At 50.3% G+C, this 11,455-nt stretch overlaps 1 protein-coding gene across 2 annotated transcripts in view; it reads left to right on the top strand.

Annotated features, from left to right (window-relative positions):
- Positions 1–3,815: 3,815 nt before the first annotated feature.
- CORO2A (coronin 2A) overlaps positions 3,816–11,455 on the top strand; it is a 58,581-nt gene continuing 50,941 nt past the window's right edge. For both annotated transcript variants that reach the window (XM_082074893.1, XM_082074892.1), the window contains exon 1: positions 3,816–3,890. The gene's annotated coding sequence lies outside the window, so the exon portion shown is untranslated. The remainder of the gene's footprint in view (positions 3,891–11,455) is intronic.

Raw genomic sequence — 11,455 nt, 5'->3', positions numbered from 1 at the left:
CAGCTGGGCCCAGAAGTTAGCTTAGCCCCGTGCAAGTCGCTTGGGCCTCTGCAAGACCTGCAGTGATGATCAGTCAGTGCCAAGGGTGTTTTGAACAGAGGTTACCCCTGCATGAAGTGCACAAGGGTAATTTGTGCTGCCACAGCCAACTGTTGTCCTTGGAAAACAGTTTGACCTGTTTGCCCAGCCCAGTAGCTCCCTCTGCCTGTGCTGGTGTTTGTGGACCAAACAGGTGTGTTTCCACCCCAAAGTCAGCCTTTACTGAGCTTTGCTGTATGTGTAACATAACTTGTTAAATTAAGCCCTCTGCTTCTGCATTAATACTAAGCTTGGGACACCAGTCCCAACTCTAAAAAGGCTGTTTTTTGTTGTTGTTGTGGTTTTTTTCCCCCTAGAACATGCAATTAGTCTGTAGATCACCTTGTTGCATTACTTTGGGGCCACCAAGAGTTTAGATGATTGTGAGAAGACAAATTGTTAGAGGGTGGCAAAACATACAGAAAGCCACTGCTGGCTCTGTAAGGCCCTGAGCTTGCACACAGGCAGAGGCTAGGAGGCTTCCCGTCTTCACCCGTTTTTGGCCCTGGGTGGTACTAGGCTGTAAGGTTCTTTGATTTGAACCACCTCTATAGGCTGTAGGTAAGTGCAAAAGCACTAGTGCACGACAAAGACATTCCATGCACTCCCATATCCTGGCACTCTGCCCTGGAAAGAGGCATTTCTGGGAAAGCTGTTTCTGTGTTGGGTTAATGTTTATCCCAAGCTCGAGCTTCTCATCCAGGGGGAAGGAGAGAGCTGTGGGACAAGGTGTTGCCCATGAGCGGCAGCAATAGCACCCGTTAGCAGGAGCTGTCCCTTAGTGCTGAGTTTCTCCTCCAGCTTGCAAGCTGGGCAACCTTCTGCTGCCACCACAGACAGAGGACCTGGGGCTGGCTCTCTTCCCACATAAGAGCTCGCCTCAGTGGCCTTGAGCCAAACCTTGGGAAAAAATAGTACTCAGCCCAACATCACAGCCCCCTGCTGAAAATAATACCTTTATCTTTTCTTCCACGAAGGGATTCTGTTAGTACAAAAGTATTGTTTATGGCAGAAATTTGCAGAGAGGAAAAGTTGCAAAAGGAAATTAAACCCAACTGATATTTTTTGCTTCATCTTCCAATAATTTAACATTTTTCAACCTGATAAAAGCTCTTGCACATTCAAGGGGCATCCTGATGCCATAGACTCTGAAAAGACTTCCAGTTTTGATGCTGCCATCACAATGGCATTTTAAGTCAGTACCCAAAGCTTGTGGGTGTTGCGTGGGCCCAGCTTCTACCCCACCCCTCCCTGCCACCCACTCCCGTACATGTGGCACAGTCAGCAATCTTGAACTTTGCAGAGCTGGAAATAATCACAGCAGGAGAGGTGGGAACTAGGGAAATTCTTGTTAGATATGATGCTAGTTGGGTATAACTAATTAGTAGCTTCCTCCATGTAGCTCCATCCAAATGTATCGTGGGCATGTCAGACCCCTTGTCCTCAGCAAACTGGGATGAAGCAGAACACAGTGTTTGCTACAGTGCCTTCTCCAGTGTAGATGTACTGGGCTGTGCTTTGGTATAACACAGCCCTGAACTAAATCTGCATGAGGATATTGCATCTGCAAAGCTGTCATGCCCTTCCTAGTTTTGCAAGTCATATCACTATCGGAAAGCTGTTTTTCTTCTGCTTCATCTCATCCACTTCTGCAGCCTCTCCCTTCAAGGCAGGACCCTGCTCCCTGGGAGCTGCCCCCACCTAGGTGAGAGGTGCTTTATGCCACAGCCACACAGACACCACAAATATGGCCATGCCAATGTAGCTCCTGTGACACAGAGCAAGCACAACAGGTGCCAGCTCCGCTCTTCCCAGCGGCTTGCTGCAGGTTGCAGTGCTGGATGTGGTTTCTGGCCAGCAGTATGCCAGTGACACACAATACTCCCTTCCATAATGAGCTGTGCTGTCTGCGGTGGTAGCTTTCCACTTTTCATTAATTTGCACAGACTGGGAAGAGATGTCCAGAGGTGACACTAGCCTGCCTCTGAACTGATTTCTGGCACTTCAGGATGTGGGATGGCAGAGAGTTACAGGGCACACTGCTCCAACTTGTGCTGTTGGATTCCAACAGAAAGCACTAACAGCAGCGTTTTCTTTGGGACTGCTGGTAGCCCTATGCAGAGCAAGACAAGTGTTGTGTGAGGGTGCTCTTTGTCACAAGCCACCTCTGTGGACGCAGGCTGCCAACAGCAGTTGCTCAGCCAGGCCTTTGCTGTTGGATGACCAGTTGAGAAGTCCCAGGAAAGAAGACAAGGAACAGAGTTCACCCCAATGACCAAGGACATGCCAGTACAGACACCAGTCTCGGCCACCCAGTCTTAGATGACAAAGGGGAATGTGCAGCAAACCTATTCACTTTGTCGGCACCCGAAGCAGCTCTGAGGAACAGCAGGGCAGGTCCAGGACAGCTGCTGCAGAAGCAGCCATGATTCCTGTCCACAGCTGGATTGCTTCCTGTGCTCTATCCATGGACGGTTCTTTTCAACAACTGTGTCTTTGCTTGATTGCCTCAGTCTCCTGGATTGTCCCAGCCTGGTAAATGGCAGCAAGGTCATTCTTGGGGGCTCCTGGTTGCTTCTGAAATTCTGGTCAACTCCCTTGAAGGATTCCGTAGAATAGCTCTTGTCAAAGCCTCCTTTCCTTTTCCCAAAAGGACTCCTGCTGTCCTGAGGGAATGGCAGACTCCCATCTCACCACCACATAATGAAAGTGGAGACACCTGAACTGCAGCATCTCACTTGCGGAGGACACTCAGTCTCACAGTCTGGTCACACTTGCTGGGTCAGCCCTGAGCTGCCACTGCTACCCGTAGACTGGTGGGACTAAAGCATGGAGTTGAGCTAGCTGTCTCAGACTCTGTTTAGACAGGACCAGAGTGGTGTTAGCTGAGCGCGTGACCTGGGCAAGGAGATCTCTGCCCTTTCATCTGTCATGCTGTCTATGTGCAAAGTTCCCCATCCAAGTACCAGATGGGCTTGTAGTACCAGCTAATCCCAGAGTCTGAGTGTGAGCTCGGCAGGCATGAGAAGCTTTCTAGAGTCACTTGCCATCAGTGAAAACCCCTGCACCTTTGGACTGATGTGGACTGGTGTCTCTCCATCTGCCAGGGACTGTTGAGCCTCCCAGAGGCTGCCAGCTAAGGCTGGCACAACTGATAGGTGTTTTAGAGGTGTGTGCTGTGTTCAGGGAGCAGTGTCCAGTGCCTGGAGGTTGCACTAAGATTATAGAAATGTGCCACCATCTTCTCAGCAGATCCGTGAGCTAAGGCAAGACCTGTGGGTACTTTCTGCACAGATGATGGCAAAGTCCTGATGCTGTCTGAATGGTCTCCTTTGAAAATGTACACAGCCTTCACAATGTACCTCCAGACACAGATCGGAGAACCTGCTGCAGGGGTGATGGTGACGAGGAGTTGCACCTGTTGGCCCAGGTGGGCTGGCTCCCCGAGCTCAGCGGCACTTTGAGCACTTTGCCGTGTTTTTGGAGGTGCTCTCCCCACGACAGCAGCACAGCAAACCCCACGCTTCCCACGGCAGATCACGCCCAGGGGTCGGGCACAGCCGCCCTGCCGGACCGCATCTCCCCGGGAAGGCGCGCCGGAGCTCTGCGGGAACCAGCTCCCGCATCAGGGGCGGCGAGCAGCCCCCAAGCCCCGCCGGCACCTCCCGCTTGCGGGGCGGGGCGGGGCGGGGCGGGGCGGGCCGGGGCGGGGACGGCGGGCGGGCGGGGCCGGGCTGGCACGAAAAGGCTGGGCTCGCCAAGGCTCCCATGCTCACTGTGCACGCTGCCGGACCCCCGCCGCCTGCGGCAAGGTATGAGGCCGGGGGTGGGGAGGGTTCTGGGGCCGGCGTGAGCGTGGGCAGGGCCGGTCGGTGCACCTGCCACAGCCTGGGATGCCCGGTGGTGCAGCGGAGCGGAGCGGGAAGCGTCTGCCGTACCCGTGCGCCTGGGGTGCTGCAGCCCCCGCCGGCCCCACCCCGCTTTGTGCGCAGCCGGAGCAGCTGCCGCCCGCAGCCGCGGGGACACCGATGGCCGGGAGATGCGGCAGCCGCCCGGTGCCGCGGGCCTCGGGAATTCCCCGGTGTCTGCAGCGGGAGCGGGGCTTCCCCACTGGTCGCTGTCGGGGCAGCCGGTGCTGGTCGCCCCCTCCCCGGGCAGGATTCTTGCTCCCTAGCAGCGCGCTGCCCTTGGGCTGTTCCTGCAGGTAACTGCAGGAGGGATTTTCGCTGTGGAGAGTGACAGACCGAGAGCCGGCCCTCGGTAGGAGCCCGCCGGCCCGAGAGGCTGTGCAGTGGGCCGGGCTCCTCTCCGGGGTGCGTGGCCGGAGCACGGAGCAACAGGGCTTCTTGCCGACTTGAGGCAGGTGGGAGTCAGCATCACACTGCCTGCCCGGGAACGCTGTGCCTCATCCTGCCAGCTCTGCCTGCCCGTGAAACGGTTTGGCATCTGTATAACTGTGCTTATGGTACAGAGAGAAGCCTAGTCTACGTCTCTTGTGTGTATGTGTGTGTCCCTTTGTGCTGGAGTCATGGGGATTTTGGGTGTGTGATGTCAGGGCAGGTCACGTCTTGTGCAGAGCACGATGACAACCACATAAACAACATCTAGGCCATGCTCTCTGGCAGCAGGGTCTCCTGGTGCCAGTTCCTCCTTCAGGGCAAACCTGTGAAGGGGTCTTACTTTCAGGCAGAACAGGTTTGGAGTACTGCTTCTTCTGTCAGGGGTGAAGGCAGGCTGTTGGGATGGGATATGTAATGATGACAGCACTTTGCAAACAAGTCCCCAGTGGCCTGGGGAAGCCAGCTATGTGCAGTGTCTTGCTGAACATCCATTGTTCACCCTGCAGGGAGTGGTGCTCTCCTTGTCTTGTGCTGGAGCATGGAAAAACAGCCTTTGCAGCATCCTGACTGTTCCTGATCCCCCAGTTCACTTACACCTCCTAAGAAGGCACCGTGTTTGTTGCAGTCCCTGTAAAGGGAATTTGCTTGGACAGGCTTAACCTCTTCTGGCCTCTTGGCTCAAGGGAAGTGATTTCTTCAGAGGATTCAGGGAACACTTGAGGAGAATTTGGGTGTTGGTTGCTTTTTAAGCTTTCCAACTCAGGCTTCCTGATGGGTTAACAAAGGAGCAGCCTGTGTAGCCCTGCTGTTCCTTTTGTTCTCCCACTGTCTGTGCCCTCTTTAGAGAGCTCTGATGTCTCCTGGCTTGATCAGCGATAGGGAGTGACTGATGGAGACAAGCAGGTAGTTCACGTTTTGGTGCGAGCATTTTAGGAAACGTTAGAGCAAAGCTTCGGGAGGTGGGATAAGGGGGAACTGTTTTTTTCTTCAAGAAAAGGCAAAAACGAGGTGTTTTCATCTGTGCTGATGTTTTTTGGTGAATCAGCATTATCGCAGACAATGTATAGTTCTGTCAATGACAGCTATTTTAAATTCATTCTATCCATTAGGCCACAGCAACAAATCAAACCCTGTCATAGACGTGGGAAACGTGAGGCCCAGGCACTGGAGATGTTTGGACAAAGTGCCGGACAATTATGCCTCCTGCACCCCAGCTCTGCCCCAAACTCCTCCTGACCTCTGTTTCTTGGAGGCAAAGCAGTCTGCATGAGCGTGCTGGTTTTTCAAGTCTGGGGTGGAGAGGAGACCACTGCCTGCCCTCTGTGTGCCAGCTGCACCATCCTGGCCGGCAGCATCCGTCCCACCCATCAGACCAGCTGCTGGCTGTATCTGTGCAGCAGGTGGGTTTCCTGATAGCAGCTCAGCGTATCTGCAGATGTGGTGGGTTTCTCACTTTCTTCCCCTGCCCTGGGTAATTTTTGTATGTCTCTCAAGTATATATGTTTACCACTCTGAGCAGATTTCTCGCTGAGAAAATGTCAGTAATGGATAATATTTTGGATGTTTCTGTCTCTACTACATTTCTTAGCTGGATAATAAGTGGATTTTGTGTTGTCTGACTCTGTGGCAGGTTTCTGTGAGTCTCTTTCTAGGTAAGTTGGCACTGGACAGGCTGCTGGTCTCTGGAACCAATCTGTGGTGCCTATGCAGGGGCAGTTCTCCCTTGCCTGTGGGCTGACGGGACTGCCAGATGCCTGAGTGCTGTGCAGACCATGTTTTGGGGGTGTACGCTCAAGTATGGAACAGGTCCCTCTGCAGTGAGCTGCAGGTGCCCATGCACACAGACACTTCAGTGTTACAGAGGTAGGGAGGGCACTGAAGGCTTTGGCAAATCCACAGAAGTGAAAGCAATGTTTTGGAGTGAGAGACAGCTGCCTCAAGGACAAGCTAAGATAAATTTTGTGCATGACCTTGCAGGCTCCTCATACATTGTGGTTATCTTGCTGCCTGTTGTTTTTGTGTTCCTTGGCCCGCAGTAGCTCCACAGCATGAAGTCTTCATCCCACCCTGGTGGGCCCTGGTTTCCACAGCAGGGATTTTGATGGGGAAACTCTTGGAGGCTGGGTTGTGACAGGGTGTGACAGAGACCTTCTATGAAGAAACAGGGAGGAGGGAAACTGTCCCAGCTCAGTTCCCCACCATGCATGCTTGGTTGGTCCAAGGGTACCTCAGCAAAGTCCTGGTCCTTAATGGATGGACCCTCTCCTCCACTCTCATAAATAAATCTTGTCCAAGAAAGTTTGCTTGAAGTGTTTGCTTCAATGAAACAAACAAACAAACAAGCCATCTGCCAGTTATAAACAGCAGCAGTCCTTTATGGCAATAAAATGTCAGCCAGTATTACAGTTGGCCAGTGGGCTGCTGTCTGGGAGGCTGCTGAAGAACTTGCTGCTAAATCTGCTCAGACCTGAGGAGACCTGCAGCTCTGTTCCTGGTGAGGCTGGACAGCGGCTGCTCTTTGAAACAGCAAGGGCTGGCTGCCTCTTCATGCACAATGGGGCCACAGGCGGTCTGGTCTCTTGCTCCTATGGCAAGAAGACAGCAGAGCAATAATGCAGTGAGTTGTTTCTCGTGTAGTCATCACCTGGCTTCCCCTAAGCGCACGTTAAGCTGCTCTGGCTGCAGAGAGCTGACTGAGGCGAGCAGCCTGCAGCACATAGCAATTACGCTGACGCACCTTCTGCCTCTCCGCAGGAGAAACAGGAAAGACCTTTACATCATCCAGGAGGCTGTATGGGCTGAGGGAGTTTGACACTTACAGGGCTATACTGGCTTGCAAGTAGAAGCCAGACTGGCCTAGTATTTCCAGGGATTTCCCCTCTGTGGTATTACAGGCTTGCCAGCAATTCTCCGTTTTGAAAATACACCCTGCAGGGCTCTATTAGGGTAATGCTGATGCTTACTATTTCCAAAGCACTTTGAAATTCACAAGTAGGACTTTCTGACCTTCAGCCAAGCAAAACCCTTTCTAAAGCTTGGAGATGTATCGCTGCCCATGGTGGGACAAATGATAGTGTGCAGCTCCAAGCCTTGTTTTCTCTTCCCCTGTTGACCCTGCTCTGTTTCATGCGCTTTCATGTTTTCCAGCGCAGTGTCCAAAGTTTGCCCTCTGTCTTCTGAGCATCTTTCTGGGCTCTGGTTTGTGCAAGGGTTTCTTTCCAATCTGGTGAGTCGCTGTGCTCTTTATCTCTGTGCCAGGAAACACGGAGATTCCTACCTGCAGAGATGAGGTCTTCTGCACCGGTGACTCTGCACTACCTCTCTCCCTCTGTGGCACAGTCACTGAGGAAAATGATAAGGAAGACAAAGCAGCAGAAATTCCCAGCATTTGTGATACTTTTATCACTGAGATTGAGTCAAAGTCCATGGAAACTGATTAGATATCTTGCAGAAAAGCAGTGGAGGCCAAACTCCATCTTGTTTTTTCTCCCACAGCTCTGGAAGCTGTGCTTAAACAAGAGAGGAGGTAATACAGGAGGAGAGATCCTCCCAGGAAAAGGTGGCTGGGCAAGGCTCAGGTCAGAGTTACACTAGCGAAGTGAATATGAGCCTCGTGGCTCCAGCTCGTATGTAGAGCGGACCAAGGACATTCAGCACAAAGGTGTGGGCAGGAGCCAAGGCAAGGACTGGACCTAGTCCTGAGAGCAGAAATAAAGCAATCCTTGGCCTGCAGATACCATGATTTAAATTCTCCTTGCAGGGTGCTTGTGTAGAGGGCTGAAATCTTCCTTGGGAGAGTCAGAAAACTCTGGATCCCATTCCAGGTGTTCCGGGAACCACAGACAGGGTGCATGGGTAGTGCTCAGTAGACAAGTGCCTCTTCCTCAGAGGTGTCCATTTCCCTCAGTTGGGTCATGGAGTGATGCTGCAGATGAAAAAGAGTGCGTGCAAGCGCAGGGCTGGGAGCAGCAGATCTCTCCTGAAGCCACCTGTCCTACTGCAGTCTCACCTGGGTCTTGTTTAGCTGGAGAGCACTTGCACATAACATGGTTTCCTGTCTGCTAAAAAGACCCCTGAAGTGGTGCTGCCCCTGAATGCCACTCAGTGTCATTGTCACACTGACAGTCTGCGCTGAATGCAGTGATAGGCTTTTCACCATCCTCCAGAGCACGGTAGCTCTTCTCCGTTTGGGTATCTGTGGAGTTTCGCTTTCCAGGCTGTGCAAAGTTCGGGTCTGCCAGGAAATTCAGCTCTCAGCCACCTTCCACACCGTTACATGTGAGGTTATTTTAAATCAGTTATTTAAAGCAGTGTTTTGCAGTGTTTGCCCTGAGCAAGAATACACAAATCTTGAAAAATGTAAAACATTGCCTTAGAAAATTGTAGCTACCGTTTTGCCTGAACTACTGGCACAGCAGCAGTGCTCCTGTCTAAGGCACCTCACATTTATGTTACTGGGAGCACTGGTAATGAATGATGCCGGGAAGGACCAATCTTCCTTGTCATCCTCTGGTTTCTTCCATTCTGTCTGGCCTCTGCAAGGAGCCTGTCCTGGCAACAAAATTGCAGGGTAATAGGCACAGACAACCCAGACAGCTCTTTAATGGCAACAGACAAATACAAGCAGTCAAAGATTGTCTTTCTAACATCTAGTTAAACGTAATTAGTTCACATTATTTTTCTCTGTCATTTTCTCGAATTTAATTCGAATACCAAAATACACATACAGAGGAACAAGAACAAATCAGAATAACATTGCTCCAAGTTCCTGCTTTCATAATATTCAGCTCCTCCCATGTAGAGAGGCTCTTTTCCTTAATGTCAGGGAAGATCAGAGTCTCTCTTCTGACCCCTCCTGCCTGTGGTCATGGTTGTGGCTCATGTTTTTCTTCAAATTTGCAAAGGTCTTGATATCAGTAACTGAGGCCCAAAGTCTTAATTGAAAAGATTGATTTTGCTAATGATAGCCTGACATCCAACAGCTTCCATAGAAATCAATAGGAGTTCAGTGTCTCACAGTTTTAAAAATCATGGCACTCATTTAAAGGCAGAACGGGGACTGAAGGGCTTGACTCTATGACCTCTTGTGTCTTTTTGAGGCTTATGTCCCCCACCATATGTTAAGCCCTGTACAATAGTGGAGGGTGTGATGCACCCTGTCGGACAAACCTCGTCTTGATGCAGAAAAACCATACCCTTTACTGTGACTTTATAAGTAAAAGCTCAAGTAGAAAGATGACACTTTCATGTTTCTTGGTGTTCAGGTTGTGTTTTGGTGAACTCTTGGTTTCTGTAGAGTTGAAAAGATCAGAAGTTTCTTGTATCTTTATAGATAATGGGTTCTTCAGTCTGGCTGACAAACCAGTACAAGAGCCAGGAGCTGGAAGCAGAAGTTACTGTTTGGCAAAATAATAAGGCAGTTGTGTTTTTAGCAGCGAAGAGGAGGTATCGTGGGAAGAGCTTCCTTGGATGATGCATTGCTAGAAACTTGAACGGGATGATCTTCTAAATAGTGTCACTCAGTTCAGACATCAGTGTTCTCTGGAAGTAGGTGACATCTCTCAGCCTGCCATTAGCTGAGCAGCAACTAGCTGGTATCCTTCAGAGATTTCTTTCTCTGGCTTGTCACCCCAAAGCATCCCACCTCACCATGGTGGAGAGCATACACTCTTCTTTACAAGCTCTCATCATGTTCTACTGGGCTTTGCCTTTAGGGCCCCAAGGTGGTATTCTTGTTCCTCAACACAACAGCTAGCTTCATCTTCTGAGTTTGGTGTTATGGTCACTGGAGGAGTGATAATTTGAAGGCAGGAGTCCTCTGAGTCACTTTGGACATTGACTGTAAGTGGTGATGAACTTCACTGACTGACTTGGCTGGAGATCTGGAGAGGGAGGGGTAGGTGAGTCATCCTCATGGAGGCAGAGCACTGTGTATGACTGGTACGTGCCTCTACAGCTGTTGTGTATTGACTGACTGAGGTCATGGTTATTTGCCAGACAGTGGCTTAGCAGGATGGTTTGCTTGCCTGTAGTACCTCCGCCTTTTGAGATTTTCAGAATTCATGTGGACAAGACCCTGAGAAACCTGGCCTGCTTTAACCAGGCGTTTGGGCTACAGACCCATCAGAGGCCCCTTCCAGCCTAAACTCACCTGTGATTCTGTGTTGAGAGTAAAAGTGAAAATGTGGTGATGATATTAGGAAGTGAAGTTCTAAGGATTCTAAAGAACGAAGGAAACTTGTAGCTAATGTCCACCTGGAAAATCTATCTTGGTCTCTGCTTCCCGCACTTCTTTCCTAGCATGCATGCCAAGTGTTGAACTCGGATGAGTGGTAAGAATCCCTAACTTTTTGCTGCAGAACACTTATCTTCTTTATCTGCACTGGATGGAAGCAAAATATCAAAGGATGTCCTTGAGTATACTGTGGTGTGCTGGTTTGGCTGAAATGAGTTAATTTTCTTCATGCAGTTAGAAACTTTCTTTTTTTGTAGTTAGCACGGTCAATATTTGGACTTTGTTTGAGAACAAGCAAATAACACCCCAGGACAGAGTTAAAACTTTTAATTGCTCTGGTCTGAGAGCCAAGGACACTCTGAGGGTTCTGCCCTTTGCATCGAGGAAGCGGGGCATGGATGGGGCAGAGCTTGACTGACATCTAGACTGATCAATGAGAGTATTCCATCCCATTAGTGTCATACTCTGTATTTAAGAAGTCAGGGCCTTTTTGTTGACACTTCTTCAGCTTTCTCTTGCTTGCTCTGGCTATTGAGCCGGGGGAGTTTCAGCTGAGATGTTTAGCCCAGCCTTTTGCCATTTTTTGCAGAGGCTTCTCGGCTTTCTGCCTTTTTTTCCTCTCTTTTTTTCTTCTGGAATCAGCTGTAGGACCAGATATGGCTTGCTGGGACTGACTTCTCAGTTGTGGACAGAGTTCGTGAGGAATTGCCTTCAGTATCTTTTATTTCTATTATACATACAGAGAGAGACTAGTAGTGTATTAGTATTTTGTTACTTTATTAAACTGTGTTTATCTCAATCC

The sequence above is a fragment of the Streptopelia decaocto genome, assembly GCF_964273445.1.
Source record: "Streptopelia decaocto genome assembly, chromosome: Z".
Taxonomy (NCBI): Eukaryota; Metazoa; Chordata; class Aves; order Columbiformes; family Columbidae; genus Streptopelia; species Streptopelia decaocto.
This window is presented reverse-complemented; position numbering and strand designations above follow the sequence as displayed.